Source organism: Psittacula echo (genome assembly GCF_963264785.1).
Source record: "Psittacula echo genome assembly, chromosome: 7".
NCBI classification, from domain to species: Eukaryota; Metazoa; Chordata; class Aves; order Psittaciformes; family Psittacidae; genus Psittacula; species Psittacula echo.
The window spans coordinates 57399075-57421060 of record NC_137740.1 but is presented as its reverse complement, the minus strand read 5'-3'; positions in this window follow the sequence as shown (position 1 = coordinate 57421060).

Sequence of the window (21986 nt, the reverse complement as noted above, 5' to 3'; positions counted from 1 at the left end):
ATGCCCAGGCAGCTGCATTTAGGGCTTATTTGAATACATCCTGAAATGTCAGACATATTTACACTGCCTTTTGTGGGCTTTAGATTATGAGGGGTTTTTTATACTGTCTAGTAAAGTAAGTGGATAAAGGAACAAAACAAAAACAAACAAAAAGCTGATTTCTCAGTTACTTCTCTTCTGTTTTCATTGGCAAATGATGCTCCTTCCAAGTCAGCATGCCGACAGCATCAGAAACTGCCTTGCCTCCTGACTACTGAAATGCTACTGAAAAAAACCCACAAAAGCCAGATACACAACTGTCTCTTCTAGCTGGCTTTACTATTCTTCCACCAGTTAAGAATATTAAGATTAAAGATTATTAAGAAATGAAAGTCCAGCATACTAGATCTCTTCCCCCCCCCTCAGAGGCACCTCTAGCTGGTGCAGTGCAGCCAGTGCAACATGAAACAGCTGTAAAATGGGTACTATAAAAGTGAACTAATAAATCACTTGTCTAACACTTTCATCTTCCTTTCTTATTTGCATGTAGCTTGACCATAACCACAGAGCCAGGCAGTTGTTCTGTTTCCATAAGATTGCAATCAGAAGCATCTTATTTTAGGATGTTGGGTAATTCAAGAAAAAGAAGAAAGAGGAGAAGCACATTAAATAAGTCATTGTAAAGACACCTGTAAGGCACTGTGGAATTTTCAAACAGAATCATTAACCACTGTATGTGATATCTTATAGCACATCTGCTACATCTGAAGTATTCTTTGCACATGATGATTTGTATTGTCAGTATCTTAAAGCTTCTATTCCCTTTGAAACATTAAGATCAATGGAATGGGGCTTCAAAATAGCAGCTGAGAATTGGACCCAAGAGCTTTTCAAATAGCTATTTCTCCCCTAAAATATGATCAGTGTACCATGAAACTAATTATTCTAGTATCTCACTGATTCTCAAAGTGTTGGTGTACTGCTTTGCTGCAGATGAGGTACTATTATGGTGTCATTTAAAGCATGGACTACTAGTTTGAATCCACTAACATCAGTCAATAACAGTAGCTGCTCTCAAAGCATGCTTTTACCTGCACAAACCAGGTTTTCGAAGGTAAAGGTACATTGGTGCTGAATAGTGGGAGCAGTTAGCACTCCTTAGAGTATAGTGAAAACTTCAAGAGAGGCTGTTTCAGAACAGACAAGAAAAAACAAAGCAATAGCTTCCTTTTTTGGGTTACCTTGTGGGGGGTTTTGGTCAGTGTTTATACTCCAGAATGCATTCAGAAAATTGAATACATTCTAGAGCATATATAAGCAGAAAAGAGTTGCTTAATTCAACTCATTTTAACTTATCTTTAGGCTCACAGTTCCCAACCAGACTGCAAAATACTGTTAACGAGGTCCAATGGCATAATCCTAGTTTCAGAAAAATCCTATCACTATGTGAACAGACTATTCCAAACATTCCAACATGTAAAAAACACCCAAAGCAAACCAAAACCACACAAAAAGAACCAACAAAAACCAACCAAACAGGACATGTTGCTATGAATGCCTGGCTATTGCTAGGACAGAGATAGGGAGCGCTTTTTTCCAAAGCTCTATCCTCTTCCCAAATGAGGAGGAAAAAAAAGAACCAAGACTAAAAGAAAAACTCCTGGAAAAGAGCACTGGCCTATTTTCTCTTCTAGGAAAAAGCTGTTCCTCTGCAATGCTCAAGATACAGCCTAATGTATTGCCACCTCTTGTAAAGAACCACAAAAGTGGTCTTGACTACTGGATTACTATTTTTGGACTACAGATTTAAGAGAACATTTTTCTATGCTGAAGCAACTAATTTTAGTACATTCCTTAACTTTCCCAAACCAACGGCTTGGGCTGACCCTTGCTGGACACAACTCTTCGCTAGAAAGCCAGTGGTCTCAGTTTAAACACAACTCAGGCATTTTCTTTCCTACCTATTTTCTGACATCAGGCAAGGTTTAGTTCATATTATAACCTTAGTATCATTACACTAAATTTTTATATGCAGTTTCAAATTAAATACACTGCCTGACAAGCCTGCTACTTCTCCATTGGATCCCTAGCCTATTTGTTTCATTTTGAATACAAAGGTAGTCAAAATTAAGATTTCATAGTTAATCCAAAATGGTATTTTCTAAACTTCTAAGTCTTGCCATTGTAATTTTTATTTATATATATTAAATGTACATACATTATGAGTAATATATGTAAGTTTATATAGGCAATTCTTATAAACGTATGAAAACACCCATGTTCTCCATTACCTTTATTCCCACTTGAAAACACATTCCTCTTTCCTTTTTCCTTTTCTAAATTTTTGGTTTTCCCTCTAAAACTGTATTTTCCTGTGACATTTGTCACACTTAGCCTTAGATTTGTTTGCTTCTCCTTTCTTTAGTAACCTCACTTTCCTCTATTGTAAGTCTTCCCTATCTTTAGATGAAAAACACTAAGGGCTAAATATCAGTTACTGGTCATATGCAAAAGCTCCAGCTCTAAATTTGGAAATGAAAAGATGAAGAACTTGTAGGAGAATGTATTTTTCATTATTGCAGATTTTGCTTGAACATACATAACAAATGTGCTTGACAACCGAAATATGAAATTGCTACAGGAAAAAGGCATTAACAAATTGGTTAAATCTGGCACCACAAATTTGGTGCCTTAGGGAAGTAACCAAGATGAAGCTGCCTATCTGAAACTGAAGTTCTGTCACTGTTTAAATATACATTTTCTTCAAGTGCTTCAGGGTGTGCACTGAAGGTTGTAACTTGCTGAGGGGATACTGACTGAATGCTTTGAAGGAAACTTCATTTGTGATGGCAAAGCAGTACATCAGTGCATTCCAAAGATATATTCAGCTGAACTTTTCTTGGTTTTCAGGAAAGATATTTGTAAACACTGTGTCATGTATCCGTATGGAGTATCTTGCCAAACTCACTTATATCTAGTATATGTCGTGGAATGGACTCAGTCGGACATCAATGTGATCAGACAAAAGCCATTTATTCTAGAAAACTAACTCTTTATATGCTATTGCTTAAAGTTGTTTACCCTCACTTGGCACATTGTAATTGGATACATATCTTTAAGGCCCTTAACAACTAACATATAATTGGTTAGGCACAGGTGTGAGAACCTGACCTTCAAAGCTTGCCCACAGTTCACAATTTAGCAACTCAGTAAATTCCAGCTCCTTCTTATCTTGCTGGGATTGTTACTCCTAGTGCCTTACTCCCATCCTCCTTTACCTTTAGTTGTCCCTTGGTTCATGTCGAACTCCACGTAGGCACTTGTTGATCTGGGTATGTGGCCATTCTTTGCCAGAAAATCATCCACAAGTATAACTGAAACTATTTATAAGTTCCAGCACACTGCACTATAAATCGCCTATTTCTGGTACTTCATGGCCTTTTCCTGCCTCATTTATAGAAGTACCAACTAACCTGCCCATGCGCTTATTAGTTTTCCTTATAAAGGATCTTTTGAGACTGATATCAGATTAATGTGCAAAGTAATAAGGCAACAGTATATTTTCAGATTGAAAACCTTTTCAAAACTAGTCCACTTGGTAAGAAATGGCATAAGGTGGAAGAGTTTTAAGAAAATAGGTAAATCAAAGTTTTCAGACCATTCTAACTAGAATTTTGGTTAGCAATTAACTCTACTTATAACTATGTATGGTAGAACATCATCCTTACTTTTAACTATAAAAGAAAGAAAGTAATGCAATATACTTTAAGAGTGCTGGTGGTATCAGCTAAGAATGTAGCTGCTCTCTGTGATGCACCATCAAAAGTGACCGAAGATATACAGCCATTCGTTTATCATAGGTTTCTGGGAGTGGCCTGGTGCTTAGTCCTGCAGGACTCTGGTAAATCTGCAGCTTCAGACAGGATGCAGTGTTAATATTACTGACTTAAAATGGCAGAATAATTCACACAACTGAGGTGAGTTTCCAGGACTGTCTGTGAATCAACAGTTTTTTAAGAGGTGTATTTCTTGAGAAAGGCGAGAACTAGTGCATAAAAGATTTCTGACAAGGTTAGGCACAGCTGAGAAAACAGGGAACAGAAAACCACTAGTCAAACATGAAAAGAGAAGCATATCAAAGTGCAATATAGAGATGCCATTTCTATAAGTAATACAGTGTTCAGTGGGAAGCCAGGCAGCAGCAACCTTTCCACACTTGAGGATATGTTCATTTGTGATTAGAGCTGTAGAAACTGGTTGTTTGCTGTATTTTGATTCTTCTAGAACTTGCACAAAATACCCTCGTAAGGCCTTAGCAATGCGGTATTTCATTTCCTAATTTGACCACTTCCCAAGCAGACAAAGCAGTTCTTCCAACAGGGAGCCAAACCAGAATGTCTGCAAAACAGACCTTCAGAGTTTAAGGATAAGGTTTCTCAAAGCTTTAGTGAAAACAGCCATTGTGTCTCCAGCTTTAAAAGCTGTACTGTAGATAATGAAGTCACCTTCAAAACAGAAACTACAGACAACTTTCTAGCAAAGGATGTCAAACACTAATTGGAATTTCAAGGTGTTAAAACTCTGCGCCCATCTATACTGCAGAAAATCAGAAGAAATTCCCCTGTAAATGGTATGTACGGTATGTATTCTTTCTGTAAATGAGTATTGATAAAACCAATGTGACTGAGACTAGTGGTAGGCGACATATTCAATTGCAAGGACTCTTACTGTTACTCAGGTACCCAGTGGTTAGTACATCTCAGATGCCCACTGTAACCCTAATAATAATAATAATAGTCTGAATGTTATCAAGTCTTTAGAACAAAGTCATTGTGACAAAAAAGACCCAGAAAAATTTAACATTACATTATACTTACTTGGACAAGCATTATTTCTGGCATCTCTGGAATACTTCACAGTGAGACACATGTTGCTAGTGCCAATCTCAAAGCTTTTCTAGTTTTAGATACTTCAAAATTTTAGTGAATAGATTAGTATTTCTTCTGCAATGTTTTCACATAGAAGCCAAACCAGATTTTTGGTTTAGTCTCACCTTACCTCAACACAATGCCAAAGCTCAGCATCTGACTCCACTGAAATGGTCAATAATAAACCTTAGCAGAGCTAGCCCATTTCTGACACAGTAATAATAGGTGCTATTACAATTCCTAGTAGGGAAAAGGATTCATCAATGAAGCATTGTCGTGGTTTAAGCCCAGGCCGTAAATTAGAACCACTCAGTCTACTTTCCCCCCCTCAACACCTTTCTTCCCTCCGCTCCTGGAGGGACGGGGAGGAGAATCAAAAGAATGCAACTCCCACGGGTTGAGATAAGAACAGTTTAATAACTAAGGTATAACACAAATCACTACTGCTACCACTAATAGTAATAATGATAAAGGAAATAACAAGGAAGAGAATACAACCGCTCACTGACCGGTACCTCACCCTGCACCCTGCAGTGATCCAGCCCTTCCAGGGACTCTCTGTTCTACATCCTGGGCATGACGTGCTGTGGTATGGAATACCTCTTTGGCTAGTTTGGGTCAGGTGTCCTGTTTCTGCTTCATCCCGGCTTCTCCTCCTCCCTGGCAGAGCATGAGACTCACAAAGTCCTTGGTCAGAATAAACATTCTGACCAGCAACTGAAAACATTGGCTTTATCAGCTCTGTTCAGAGGCCGAAAGTCAAAAACACAGTGCTGCACCAGCTACTAAGAAGGAGAAAAAATGACTGCTACTGCTGAATCCAGGACAAGCATCAAATACACAGCACAGTCATGTTCTAATGGACCTTGGGAAAAGCAAAACTAATTAATGAAGTTACTCTGCACCATAAAGTAACTGCTGTTGTCACTGATGCAAACAGCAAGTAGAGGTTAAACTTTACATATCCAGAGAGCAAGAGACTGAAAGGGTAAACATATGGAACTATGGTAAAGAACAAACATGTGAAAGATATGCAGCCTTTGCATTTTTCAAAAGACCTGTATGGCTGGATGAGCAGTTCCCTATTAAAATCATGATCATAAGCCAAGAGTTTCAGTAATCATCAAATGATAATCTTGTGGAGCTCTGAATTTTAGGAAGTGCTGAGTATCCTACCCACTGAAAAATAAGCAGACTTCAGGATACTTCACACTGCCCATAAATTAAGGCACTAAAAATTGTTAGTGTCTCTGTGGAGGAAGACTTCTTTCAGCACGTATCTGTATCTATGGAGTTTGATAAAAATCAAAAGCAGCAGTTGCTACTGTCTCAGAGCTCTGAGTATCATATACAATTAACTAGTAACCTCAGTGTCTTTACTGGATAAATACATTACAATATCTAAAGCACATCTGACATTGTGATTGGCAGCCATGTTAAAGCAGTTGATTAAATCACTATAGTTCTATTCCCTATGTCAAAAAGCTTGAATCTTACTGACTAAAGAATGTGTGAATTCTGGCTAAATCCATTTCAAATGTTTAGAGCTGTGCAAACTCTTATTTCCTCTTCACTGGGTTGCAAGTGCAGAAATAAATTTAACTCACCGACCTTTTCCCTCTGTCCTGGTGCTCAGCACATTCGGGAGAATCATCTATTGGAAATGCTGGTGTTCAGCTTATATTTAACCTACTAGGGACATATATGCAGTCAGTTTAGGTGTTTGGGGTTTGGGTGGAATATCTAGAAATAAGAAAGAATCTCATGTCTTTCTCTAGATTATAAGACTAGAGATACACAAGACAGAAGTATCTGATATACTCTATTTCATACAGAGATGTAGAGATCAACCTAATCCAGACAAAAATGGAAAGGGTTGATTGGACTCATAGCTAGAATTTGTGGCAGATATAACAACAGATTAATTCCCTCAGCAGATTCTGTTTAAACTCATTTTGCAGTCTGCTCAAAAGTTCCATATATCTTAACAGAACAGGATCACAAACTTCATTTTTCAGAAAGACTTTCTACCTTTAGAGATAGTAAAGCATCACTGTAATACCTTACCCACACAAGCAAATATACATAGCTTTCTAAGAAAGAAGTCACAGGTCATCTATTTCACCATTTTCAAAGAATTAACAAAGTCCATGGCATTACCAACTCATGCCATTTAACTTGTGCTTGGAAAACGCACATACCCCCACAAACATTTTATTTTCAGTAATCTTTCCCAGAGAATCCATTTAAATCAACACAAAGTAAATGGTGACAAGATAGATAATGTTCAGCACTGTAAGCATGGCCCATGACCCTTTAAACAATGCAGATTATTCACATTTATGGAGGGCTCAGGAATAAAGCTCTCTGAACACGTAAGATCCGAGCAGTAGCAACCCACATTCTTACTGCATGGGGAGATGACTGGCAACAGGATTTATATTTTTTATCTTGCCTAAATAAAGCATAACATTTTCCAGCAATCCTCAGTGGAAAGTCACATAGGAACTGACACACAGTTGTATGTGTACAGTTCAGATCTGTACACATATATCGACAGCTGTTGATCAGCAGTTGAAATACTGCCTGCAAATATAAAAATGACATTTAAGATACCAGAAACTATGACTTCCTTCAGAAAATGCCCAAATAAGTTTTTATTAGTTTAAATACTTTAACAGATGCAGCAGAAAAGGAAGAGGATAAAGGCCAGTCCAAACGATTTGAAATTATTTTAAGAATCAATCACAAGTAGCATAGGCCTTCAGCTAATCCTTCTATTTATTTAAATCAGTGAAAACCTTGACTGGAACCCCAAGTTAAAGGAAAAAAAAAACCAAAACTTGGAAAACAAACTCAAATAGATACCAAAAGCAGATGAACACAGGTATGATGCAATTTTGTAAGAGACCTGAGAGAAAGTTGTATCTTACACAAAAGCTTAGCTTTGGAAGAAAGCAGCAGATGTTTTCATCTAAGAAACAGCCAAACTGAAGAAATGAATACAGCTATTCATGGATATAACAGGCCCATATGTACTGAAGAGGTAAACAAGATCTTTAAAGATACAAGGGCCCAAGAGGTTACAGCTGATGTCACCATCACTGCAGCAGCACCTTGACCGTACTTCTCTTTTCTCTTCAGTGCTGACCTCCTCAGTTTTCATCTCATTTTGACTTATACGAAACCAGCTGGTACCAGAAGAAATTATAACTTTCTTACCATTTCTTTTTCTAAACAGCAATGTTTTTTAGTTGTATAATAACCCCGTTTTCCTCTATAAAATAATAGCGAATTAGGGTAACTTCAGTCACAATAAGATGACAGAGTAGGGAAAGATGCGTAAGAAGTTGAATCATTGCAGACCATGCAGCTTTTGAGTCAGTCTATGAAAAGTTCACAGAATAGAGCACACTTCCTCCTTGACCTCTACCTGCTGCTGGGCTGTGACTCACAAGATTGTATTTTCCTTTGTGGTTAACATTTGTTAAAGCTCAGCTTCATTTATCATGAATGCTCACACAGACCTTTCACAGGAAAGAGCTAAATGCCAAAAATGAATCAGTCTTTTTGACTACACACCTGGGCAGACATTACAACAATGACACCTGAGGTGGACCCTTGCTGTTATTTGGCTTTAACCATGTTCCTCTTCCATCATTTTGTCGCAAACAGAGTACCTGCCTGGCAATTTGCTGAAGGTGCCGCTTAAAAGAAGGGACTGGAAAAGTTGTTAAATACTGAAAACTAAGCTTAACACAACTTTCTTGTAGTTGGTTTGTTACAGTGACACGAAGTGGTGATGAGAATAAATGACATAAAAATTTTGGATAGGGAAAAAAAGAAAAATGAAAGATGTTTCTATATGCTAGGAGTTCCCAAAGTGTAGTCTGTGATAGTCCCTTTCCAGCTTTTGGTTGTCCAAAAGAACAGGCTTTTATCTTTATTTCTGAAGACTAAATCACATCTATATGAGAGGCAGTGTTTTCCAAAAAATACCCTTCCAAGCAGCATCAGAAACCTGGACATAAAACAAAATGGACACAACATCTGTTATCCAAGTGGACCACTGAACGTAAGCACAAGTAGGAGGGAATCCGGTTCTGTGCATTAGCAAAGAGTAAAGCACTCAAAATAAGGAAATTTCTATAAATGTTTTCCTCATCAAAAGGAGCATGCAAGGCCTCCACTGCATTAAAGGACGTTTATAACATTCAGAGCTTTAAAAGTTCTAGCCCTGCTCAAATAGTCTTGCTTGATCTTAAGCATAACCAAAGAAATCACAACATCACTTCCTTTCATCAGGCTGGTCTTATGACCTGCACTGCTCTCACCAACTATGCTTGAGGTTCACAATAGCAGACAGGGAAATGCTTAAAAAGGCATGTGAGTTAATCGCTCAGCAGCCTCACTCCACAGATCTGCTCTTATTATGCCACATTCATGCTAACGTAGATACAGCCTCTATCATCCTTCTGACCCCTGGCTCAGTGAAGTAAACCTGAGCCTAACAAATTTCTAATTCACAGTTATCTACCAGTACTTAAAGGCTGGAATAGACTAGCCATAAAATAGATTGTCATAGATGAGACAGACTGGATTAAAATAGGCTTTTGCAGGCTGGAAATGTGAAAGGCACCATGAAAAAGTCATGCACAGCAACCAGCGCTTCCTTCTAAGTGAATGGAGAGAGAAAGCTGAGTTCAGGAACAGAAAGTGCTGGGTTTGGGCAACTGCAATAAGGAGGGATAAATTACCCTTAGGAGGCATGGATTTCCCATCAGGGTCTGTAGAAGGAATATATGCCTAAAGTTGGGTGAAATAAACCCACCTTTTGCAGAATCTAAAATTTTTGTCTTTGAGTCCTAACATGCTGTGTGCTCAATTTGGCCACTTCAGGCCTCCCACCCCTGTTTTTCCAATAACTTCTTAGTTTCAATGAATATGCAAAAGCAATTGACCTAATTGGGGAATTAAGAGCATAAAGTAGTATCCTGAAACAGTTCACAAACGGACATGAAAAGCAGAATTCATCAGAAAATTATAGTAAGGTCAAACCATCTGCTGAATTCTAAAAGTAACATACGTAATAATGCTTCCCTCCTTTTTCACATATCTCATACACCATGCATTCAGCTCCTTTTGTGTTCCTTTGTTTTGTGCTTGTCACTGTGGTCATCATTAAAGTCTTCCTTTTTTGCTACTATTAAGTTTTTGGAGGTTTTATATGGAAAATCTTGTATTACGTTGAATGCTATTAGATGCAGTCTTCCAAACAGTGGTTTTAGAGCCTAAACATAACACTAACAAAAGTGATCCATTATATGACATTCCATCACATTACATACCTAAATTGGATTCTTTCCTATTATAACCTACACTTACTAGTATCTAAATTGCCTTCATGCTTAATTGCACTGATTAACTGGCATGTAATTTCTACCATTTATGATGTCACTAAATTTGGCTCAAGCAAAGGTCCTGCAAGTGGCAGCATGCTGTGCTACAGACAGGTTTGATGGGCTGGACCAGATGGTAGAACTCTGTTTTGCAACTGTACTGGGAGGCAGAGATGACAAGAGAACAAAACTGAAGAAATCCTCACAAGATTGAGACTAGGAACCACTATGAACAAGGAGGCACAGTTCAGATGCAGATTAGCCATATTTATGGAGGCTTTTTAAGTAAGGGGATCCTGTTCCCTACAATAATTCCTGAGAACTTAGCTCCATTTATTGTAGCTTGTGTAGAAGTTATACAAATAGGTAGTATTAGTTCATTGAAGCTATATGAATAATTGCTATTAGCTAAATCCTATCTTTCACAGAATAAATGTGGGGGAAAGGGGAGAAGAGACCACTCTGGCTTACTGTTGTCAGTGCCTAGCACATGGGCGCTTCTCTTCCTAATGGAGGACTTTGTATACCCACTGAAATACTCAGAATGTGCTTATTGTGTCACACAAAGTACACAAGCACAGTGTCATAACTGGTACCTGAAATTGTCAACATCTCTGAGAATGCAAAACAAAGAAAAACCTCACCATCCAAACAAATCAGAAAATAAATCAATAACTCTTTCCCCCTTGTTAACTGAAGTAGTATAGCTGTTCTTATCCACCCAAGCAAAAGGATAACAGAGCTCCTGTTCCAGAAGTTAAAATTCTTATTGCATATGTGTAATTCAAATGTCCAAAATTCTTTGAAAGCAAGGATAAGGAACTTCATGTGTATCTTTCAGAGCAAATTGAGTGAAGCGTTCTTCTCAAGCAAAAGGATTCTGTTCAGAACTTGGGGTAGTTTATCACTATCATGAGTATTAAACTCACTTTGTAGCATTATGCAATAAGCACCAAATAATGTGTGAAATACAAAAAAAAGTTAAACCAAAGAAGAATGCTTGCATGCTGAGAGGAGAGAGTTCACGGGTAGCTACCTGCTGGGGTGGTGTCCTGCTGTGCTGGACAACTCCTTCTAATATTCTCTTCCCATAAGAAGAAAATACCTATGAGGTTTGGAGGTCAGAGAACAGGAAGAAACTTACACTAATCAAGTTTCCACCTTAAGGGCTTTATTTTTTCAGTATTCTCCCTCCCTTAACCTTCTCTCTCTCTCTCCCCCCCATGCATTTCTTTTTTCTCCTTTTTAAGCATTCCTTTTTAAGCATTCCAAGTCATCAGTGTACTTGCTTACCTGAATGCATTAGGATAGAAAAGGTCTTTCATTTGTGCATTCAAAAAGCTTTACAGCTAATAAGCACATAACCTATAAATAGCATGTCTTAAAGAAACCTTTAGAAAGATCAGTTCTCTTTCATTGTTTCTTCAGTCACAGGGACACTGGACTGCTATCTGAGAAGAAATGAAGTGAATTAAAATAGCTCTGCATCACTGCCAGGATTCATGGCAGAAGCACTCTCAGATAGAGATAAATCTGCTAAGCAAAGGAAGTCAGCGTCTCTCTTTTCCACCTATGATGGTTTTCCCAGGCTAAAAATGATGCAGATCACGAAATGTGTATCCTATATAGTGACTGTTGAAAAATGTCACTTATTTGGCAGAAATTTCACTCTGAAACTCTTTCCTGCAAACTCATGTTATTTTGATAACAAAAAAAGCTTGTCTGTTAACTTTTTCTTTCCTTTAGGTTCATAAAATGCATATACGAAAGATAAAAGTGCATTTCTTTTCCATATTGTGCAGGACAAATCATATGGACAAAGTTGTCAACAAGTAACTCTTTCCAGTAACTATGCATTTCGACTAAATTTATAGTAGCATACGTTGCCAGGTCCACTATTCTACCATAGCTTTCACCATATTTGGTGGAATTTGTTATTGAATATCTAATAGTCTATGTTTAAAATACATGTTCATTGCATTTATTATGATGCTTTTATTACATTTATTACATTTTAGTCATGTAAGTCAGAAAGATTTTTTTGGACTCTAAAAGGAACAGAGAGTACTTTTTTGTTAAATATATGACTTAAGGTTCTGGACACTGTAGAGAAACAGAGTAAGTGTTTTAGAGAAAGAGTAGAGTAAGTATTGCTTTTTTAAATCTTTTTTTTTTTTTTTAATCTTTATATTAATAGATATGAATCTCATCTTTTCTTTTTCCCTGAACATCCTGAACAGTCTGCACTGATTTTTTTACAGTGCCTGGATAATATTATGGTGACTGGAGACCAAATGCAGCACAGTTGTCGTCATAAAGCCAGCACACTATACTTGTCTGAATTACTAATCCACAGGCCACAAAAAAGTATTAGAAATTTCTTCCACTTCCTGCCAGAAAACTTGCCAAGATGCTGGCAGTGTTCAAGGCCATGCTGCCCAGAGAAGCTGTGGCTGCCCCATCTTTGGCAGTGTTCAAGGCGAGGCTGGACAGGGTTTTGGGCAACCTGGTTTAGTGTGAGGCATCCCTGCCCATGGCAGGGGGTTGGAACGGTGTGATCTTAAGGTCCTTTCCAAACCAAACCATTCTACGATCTATGCTGAACTGAGCACAATGCATTGCCATACTCGGACAACTGTTCTGAATATGCAACTTTTAACCATGCTTCTGATGTACAATGCAGACTTGAGAAAGCAAAACGTTATTGTGGCTGGTTGAGCAAAGCTGATAATAACTTTTCATGGTAAAAAAGAAAAGAAATAGATTGTACCTAAAAACCTGAATGAATCTTTTGAGAAACAGCATAACAATAAACCTTGGTAATCATTTCTTGTAACTGATTAAGAACACCACACACACCCAGAGAGGATGGGAACACCAGGAAATACAAAGAACATATTCTGAGTTTACCTCATGATTTCTACTTTTCCTTCTCATTCCAGGAAAAAAATCATGATGTGGTCAACTGGGAACAAAATTCATATTTTGCCACCAATTCTATTAGATGGATAGTATATCCTGTGCCGCCTCCTTCTCTTAAAACGGTTTCTGTATATGAATGTGTGTCTGGGAAAAGGTTATTAAGACATTAAAGATGCATTTCATATTAGGAAATCCCCTACAATGCTTTCTAAGCTGTGCCTGGAGTTATAGTTATATCAACAACCGTACTATGGAATCTTTGGAAAGAACATTGGTGCTGAGTTCCTTTTGAAATATCGTAAAACTCAAAATTCCAGATACAAAATATTACATTTAGCAATTAAAGACAAAAATAATAGTAAAACACTAACTGCTCTGATCATATGAATATAAGAATCACTGTCAAATGTCATCCAAAAAGTAGTATTTTCCGCATAAAGATATGGCAGTATAATGGTTATGTATTACACTTATTACAGTAGAAGACATGCACTACCACTGCTGCCTTGGCATGCTGTAGGAAGCTGAGAGAAAGCATTTTATCTTTGCAAGTTTGCCTAAAACAAAGAACATCTTCAGAGTCTTTATTTTGATGTTTGCACATGCAAACCAGTGAGAGTAGGACTACCATTTGTGTGGCAAAAAACAAGAAGAAATTGATTCCTAAATGCACAGTCCATGCTGTTCAAATATTCTCCACAACCTGTAAAATATTGTACCACAATCTGAAGTTACATTAATCTCATAGGGAGCAGTTTTCAGTTTAACTATAATATTTTTACACCAGAAATACAGAAACAAAGGAAATAGTTGTAAAGACGCAATGTTTCAAGAAAAAGGGTAAGATGTAGGCAAAAAGTGCAAACCTGTGCCAGAGTCTACTATGAAAAAAATGTCAGGGTTACCATTACTAAGGCAAATGCACACAGTATTTTAAGGGATATGTAACACACATTCTTTAGAGCAGAAGAAACTCAAACCTCTGATTTTTCTCATTAGAAACTCGGAAAGCTTCACCAGAATTTACAGACCCCAAAAACGACACAATCCTTTAAATATTTACAAAACTTATGAAACTGATTTTGATTTCTCCATCTCCAAAATCACAGACAGCCCCAGAGGCTTATAAAGGCCAAGTAACAAATCTGTGTTCAACAGGACGCTAATATCCCAGTTCTTCCTGGGACTGTTCCTTGTTTATTATCACCCTTCATTCCAATCTATCATTCATTCAATATTTTTCTTATCATCATTTCCATACTATCTCCAAATAAGTCCTGGCTATAAGCAGCTGACCACCACCCACATTTCCTAAGCTCCAGAAGCCATGTAGCCTCAGGGAGGATCCTTCTTAGTAAGTACTGCAATTTGGAGTATTTTCATCCTCAGAGCCAAACATATTCCAGAAAAACAGGTCTAGTGCTTACTGGATATGGTATTTGACAAAAGTCATACTCCATGCTGAGTAAGCTCTCCTTTCTCTGGTTATGTGATTGCTCAAAGTCACCCACAAAACAGTGTGGAAGAGAAGGAGGAAAAAAGTCTTCCCCAGTAGCTCAGCTTACTTTTTTAGCACACACATTCCCTTTTTTTATTTCTATGATACTGTCTTGATGGCAGAACATCATACCCATTCATTTCTTACTGTGAATTACAGTTTAAAAGCCTTTCTTCAATAGCAAATTACCTATCCCTAGAATAAACACAACCCACATGACACAGGTTAATTGAAAGGATATTTCTTATAGTGCTGATGTCTACTGTGTTGGAGCACTTTTCTTGTCAGCACAGTTGAATGGATGGCGTTGGGAAAGAGGAATACATTGTAAATAGAATGAGAAAGCAGACAAATGATCACAAGCAGAAGCTGGGAACTGGACACTATGTGAATAGCTTATCAGTTCAGAAGCACTAAGGTGAAAACCCCTGCTGAGTTCTTTCACAGATTCATAGAATTTCCCTTGTGTGCAGCAGTTACAATAACTTTCTTTAGCTTTTGAGGTTCGCTTGAAAACTTTTTACTAGTGCAGATATCCAGGCCATGAATGATTGAAGATTCTTCCTTAAATGATATACAAGTAGCACATATTTTTAGTGTCCCTGGCAGATTGTACCCTCACAGCATTTTTTGGATAACAGGTAGTTAATCTGACTTATGCTATAGTGGAAGCAATTCTAAAGTCATTTATCAGGCTCCCATTGAGAGGCATTGAATACTGTCTCTTTTATAGATGTGTAGCAGATTACTCATCCTTTGTACACCTTCCTAAAGTTTGGCACTTTCACACAAATGATTGAGAAATTTGATCAACTATAGCAAGCTGATGTGAGCTGAGAAGCACAGTAAATTAATTCACCGCTTCTTCTCTTCTGCATATCCAGATGACTGACCATTTTCTTTTAGTCTTCAGTACGTTTGGCCACAATGAGTAACATAGTGAAGCAAAGGCTTTGTTCAAGTTTGGGTTTGGCCTAGACTGTTACTTTGCACAACTATCCATAAAGTACTATCAGCTAAAACCAATAGTAGGAAATATCTTACAAGAAAACAGCCTGAAAATTAGCCAACAAGAAGTTGGATGCCAGAATGCACAGGTCTTCCCAATTGAACACATGGAGCTAGAATTTGCAAGTATTTATCTAATATTACAGCAAGCAGCCACAGACTCACATTAAGAAATAGAGAAAACACAGCTGCAACTTAACTTCCAACCCTTTCAGGGATTTATTCCCTTGTCTCAGTATTGGGTTCACTATTTTTCTTCTAGTGACAAAAGTGATAAATACTAGAAAGGACAGATTTCAGCATTGGCAACAGGGCAAAAGCTATTAAGGAAGAAGGATGGTAACCTACCTTCTTTGCTTGCTTCCTTGGAGCTTAGGGGTCTCGAGATTATTTTTTTTTTTTTCTGTGAAATATTTGAAGCAGTTTTCTTTTAACTGGACCATATTTTTAGGGTATGAGAAGTGCCTGGAATCTGGCAGCTCTTCTGATTTTATTGACAGTTTAAGCTATTAACAACAATGCAAAAGTGTATCTATTTTATCCTGTTAATTTTAGGGAGCACATCCTGTCAAAAGTATCTGGGGTTAAACAGAGAACAGACACCTGACAGCTCCTTTTAAAAGTGCAAACATTTCACAAAAATTAGGTCATCTCTGCTATGGGCAACTGATCTGTGCTTTAGTAGTTCAGCAGGCAGCCTAAATCCCAGACTCTGCTACCTTAAAGACTGCAATTCCTGTAAAACCGTGCATTCCCACGCAGGTCTACCGCATATAGTCTAAATGCACTGGTGTCCTCTGGAATCTCCAGGTCACATAATACAGACATACCCCAGAGCTGCCTGAATACAGCCCTCCTGTTGGTCATCATAGTGATCTATGATGTCCTGAAATACAGAAAGCTCTGGAGTTCAGTGTTTCTAATTACGGTACCACTACATCATAACGGCTGCTCTCTACCTTCACATTCTTGTTCTGTTGATTGGATGTGTAAAGAATAACAGGCACTACCTATCTGTATATGAGTGAATATCAATGGGCTAAGTCTCAGAGTGGTTTTAACCTATTTTTGCAGCAGTTTGTTTAATTTTGTTCACAGATTTGCTTCGTGGCCCTTGGACATGACTACTATGAGTGCAACATTTATCTCTGGAGAGCTCACCCTATGTGTACTAGCTTCTTTCAGCCTGTAAAATGTCAATAACATTTCTATCATGTAAAGATATCCCAGCGTATTAAGCAGTGATCACAAACTTAGGACATACCAGCAAGAACCATTCATGTTACTTGAGGAAGTGGCAAATTAAAACCCAACAGCTAAGCCTGTCAAGGAGAGAAGGTATGATACGTTCATCTACAGCACATTACTTTCTCTTGGATAGGTCAGCAACGTTCAAGGCTCCAGCTCTAATGAAAAGGCATAATTAGAGCAATGGACCACGATTCATTTCTTACTCCATTTGATGTCATTAGTTCACCTAGTAATCACTCAGCAATTTTGAGAAACAATTGGCATTTTGCTAAAAGGTTTAATCTGAAAGGGTTTTGTGTGGAAGTAGCAAAGGAAAAGTTACTTCTTTCTCATAAAGATTACTTTTCAATTGACTGGTTTATAACTTCATTCTTGTCTTGCTTTTTGAGAAATCTGGGAAATATATGACTAGTATATTTATCTTTGAGTCTGGAAAACATTATTGTTTACCAAAGAGGGAAAATCTTTTTTAGTACTTGTACACACAATAAAATATAGTCCACAAAAGATAGACTGTAAAAGAAATCTTTAGAGGAAACATAATAACAAATGCTGCCTCCATTTAGAAGATAAACATTCAGAATAATAACATTTTCTTACAACTGCAAACAGTCCTAAAGAGGGCATAATTCCTATTTTTGGGTGCAGTTGTGAGAATATTGGTGATTTTATACTGAAACCTCTAAAAAACAGTTTACCATCACAAATTTTATTACTTGAATGCTATCACAGGCTCTCACTTTGCAACAACTCTGGTATTCATTCATGGGAATTTTGGTTTGAAGAGCTCTCCATACCTCTCTCTGGACTGGCTTAGCCAAGCTTGTGGGAAGGACAGGGAAAGACAGTGGAGTTTACCTTCAGGGTTTAAAAGATTAGACCAGGGAGGAATCTAAAAGCTTAGACAGGCTGCACAGAATATGAGGCAAATGAATCCACTATGTGAACATGGGTTTTCAGAGTCTTTCAGGAAATATGTTAATGCACTCAATTTCCAGTCTAAAATAACCAAAACCTCAATAAAATAATAACATCAAACCAAAACAGTCGTGTCTGACGTCCTCCATATTCAATGTTAATCTAGAAAACAAACTTTCCATTGTATCACCCAATGCCTTTGCAAACACTCAAAGGCAAAAATATACAGATATATAACCTACGAAATGCACAAAACATACAGTTCCCTTTAAGTCTGGATGGCATCACACATCCTACAAGAAGTCTTGCAAAAAAAAAAATCCTCTGCCAATTCTAACATTAAGCCTTTTTTTTTGAGATTTAGGAAGAAAAAACAGGTGTGGGGGTTTATATGATACATTCCTCATTGAGTAGAACTATTTCCATGGCTTACAGTAGCAAACCCGTCTTGCCAAATCTCATGGGAGAATCTTGTGACCAAACTTTAACAGTCTTTTTCATTCTTATTACTCAAAGATGGTAAGTTTTACTAAATATGGATATGCCTAAAAATTATCCCCAAACTTTTGCACTTTAACAAGGGTGAACTCTGAGAATTGCCTCTAGTTCAATTCCACATTATTAAGACATGACCCCAAGGCTCTCATTTGTAACTAAGGTGAGTAACGGTTGACATTAGAAGCTCCAAGAATTTTTTAAAAGGGTGAGATTTTTAGGCATCTTAAATAGGGCAAGAAAGAAGAGAAATTCTCAAACACCTTGACCCTTTCCATTTATTCCTGGACCAAAGAGACAATTTAGTGCAACTCTACAGAAGTATAAAAGCTTCTATAATAACAGAAATACATGGAAGCCATGCTGCATAGTTCAAATATTAGCTGATCAAAAGGCAGAAAATAAAGCTGGTTCTATCTTCCAAATACTTTCCTAAATCTAGTCTTTTCGTTTGTCGGGATGCAGACATCTTCCACATCTGAAAAAGACTGAAAATCTCAGCAAGGAAATACTCTACTTAGAGAATAAATAAATAAATCAGTCCATTTTCCACATGTCGCATACACGCTGGCACACTCACAAATTAAATTCATTGCCTGGTCTCCAACATCAGTTAGTGTACACTAGTGCAGATCACTGTAGAAGGCCTGCAGAGGTAAGCTGTTGGTGCTGCAAATGCAGTAACCAGATGATACCTGTTTTAAGGATTTATTTTGGAATTACTTCTAACCTGAGCCTATGGCCTGAATGCTCATTACTGATCAGGGCACATGAGGTGAGCTCTCTGAGCACATCTTCTAATTTAGTTTTCTCTGACAGCAAACTGCCTGGCAAGCTCAGAACCAAAGCACCAGAGGCATCAGTCCTGATCCAAATTAAAGCCAGATTCATGTATACCACACATCAAAGGCAAGAATCACCAAAAGTAAGCATATTGAATTACCAACTCTTGAATTTCTGGACAAAGAGATGACTAGATCAACAATTAACTCTTTTGAGTGTATGATTCTTCTTTCAAATGGCTACATCACTCTGCTGCCTTTTCCCTGCCCTTTCTCAAATACCCTCATGCTTGATGCAACAGTCCTTCACTAAATGTTCAGACCTATTTTGTAATTTCTTATATTTTATCTATAACATCACTACAGCCTGAGTATGAAAATGCTTGCAATTAGGGCAAAAAATTAACACATTAACTTAGAATCATAGAATCACAGAATAGTTAGGGTTGGAAGGGACCTTAAGATCATCTAGTAACTTCAGAGACTATCCCTGAAAAATGTATAAGCATTTGTAAGTTCTTTAATGTTAGAGAGTGGTGAGGCACTGGAACAAGTTGCCCAAAGGAGTGGCAAATGCTCCATCCCTAGCAGTGTTCAAGACCAAGTTGGACAGAGCCTTGGGTGACACAGTCTAGTGTGAGGTATCCCTGGCCCATGGTAGGGAGTTAGAACTAGATGACCTTAAGGTCCTTTCCAACCCAAACCATTCTGCGATTATATTAATCAATGAATTCACACCTTTTAAACGGAAAAACTAATTTGTGATATTTTTTCCCCCTCTGCAATCTAAGAAAGCTATTGGTACGCACACAAAAAAAACCTGGGAAGGATTAAATACAATGAAATATAATCACACCCTGAGGAACAGTGTTACTGAATCAGAGCCTAATCAAAACAATCAGAAATTCAATATGGAAATAAAAATGCTATCCCACACTTGTTCAACTACTTTTCAAATCCTTCCCACAGTTCTGGCTTAATGGTAAGCAATATCCAAATCTCACTAGCAGAAGCAATTGCAGTGGCCATGCACAGCCTCTAGAACTCAGAGATAATTGAAGTAACACACATGCAGCTCACTGCATTAATTTAAGTGTTCTGCAAACACCAGGCTAAATTCTGCTCTTATAGCCAAGGGTTAACTGCAATCATTTATACTGTCCGCTCAACTGAGCCAAACTGCATGTTCTGGTCAGTGAATGAATTATTGTGTGCCTTGAAAAAGCAGAGAGAATTCTTTGTCCAAAAACACAGAAGATGCCAGTATTAGCACTAAGGATAAGACTTGGAATATTTTTGCTTTCCCTCATGTGCTGAAATGACGGTTTTCTGAAAAGAAAAATGAAATCCACTGGTATGGAATCACCCATTGGCGGTTCACACATATCACCTACAAGGATTTTTAAAGGGAGACAAGATCTAGTGGAAAATAAACCAAAAAATGTTTCAGTTTATGAGGTTAATAGGGTGATGATTTCAGTTGTGTAAATGTTACCTCTGTTTCTATTAACATGATACACATGAAGTATCAGACCAGAACTATTCTACAGCTAAGTATAACAACATAGGAAATGTATGAACATATATTTTTAATCTCCTACTTTTTTTTAATTCACCTGGGTTTTTTGCCTGCCAGCAAAGCTGACTAACAACCAGCTACCAAGAATCAAAAACAACTTTTACAACCAAGGGAAGAAGAACAAGCCAAAAAATAATGAGGAAAAAGCACCCTGGTCTCTTGCACATGCACATACACACACAAAGAATACTGCTCAGGAGTTTAGAGCCTACATGTCTAACAGGGAATGCTGGCTGAGTCTACATTATTTACCATTATTATTCAATACTGCTGCTGATGTATGGAAACATAAGGAGAACAGATAAAAAAACTAATAAAAATAAAGCTATGGGGAGATAAAAAGCTTTTTAACTGTGCAGAGGATTTTTACTCTCTCTTTGCAACCTACCTTAAATTAAGATGCTGAGATACATTTTCAACAGAATAAATGGGAGAGGGGCTCTATACATATCACAAATTATGTAACGTGATTCATAGACATCAGGGCTAGAATTTTTTTACTATTCTTCACCACCCCCAACCCCCCCCAAGATAACTACTGCAGGGTGAGATAAGGTAAGGATGACCTATATAAAGTGCTTTCTGGTTAGACAGCATTTTCTATGTGTATTATAATAATAATCATAAAAGGAAATCACAACCCACTCCAATTACAAACAGAATAAAAAGTGTGAATGATTGTTCTCATCTCCTTTTAGATGCCATGAACATTCAGAGATATAAACATGAAACTGGATAGTAATTTGGGTTAGAGGACAAAGAGTAAAGATGGTGTGTTCTACTGCAGTTTTTCTTTATCATAAAATGAAACAGGTATATGAGCAGCAAGAAGGCTGTAAAGGCTTTACCCAACCCTGCAGCTAAATGAAGAAGCCATTCCAAGACAACTTATGAAAAAGAGTGTTGTTGAGTTTGATGAGAGTGAATCCATGCAAGCCAGAAAAGTGAAATAGTAAGAAAAAATAACTCTTAAACAAGTTTATGATTTTCAAAACAACAACCAAATAAATCAGTTACATATATAAATTCTTCTCAAATTGATGCAATTTCCATACTACGACTTTCCTTGAAATTTTTTTTTTTACTAGATGTTCTTGGCTCCCTCAGATGATTGTAACAGTCTTCCAGCAACTGAAGGGGGCCTAACAAGAGCGCTGGGGAGGGATGCTTCATCAGGGGCTGTAGTGATAGCACAAACGGTGATAGGTTCAAACTTAAACAGGGGAA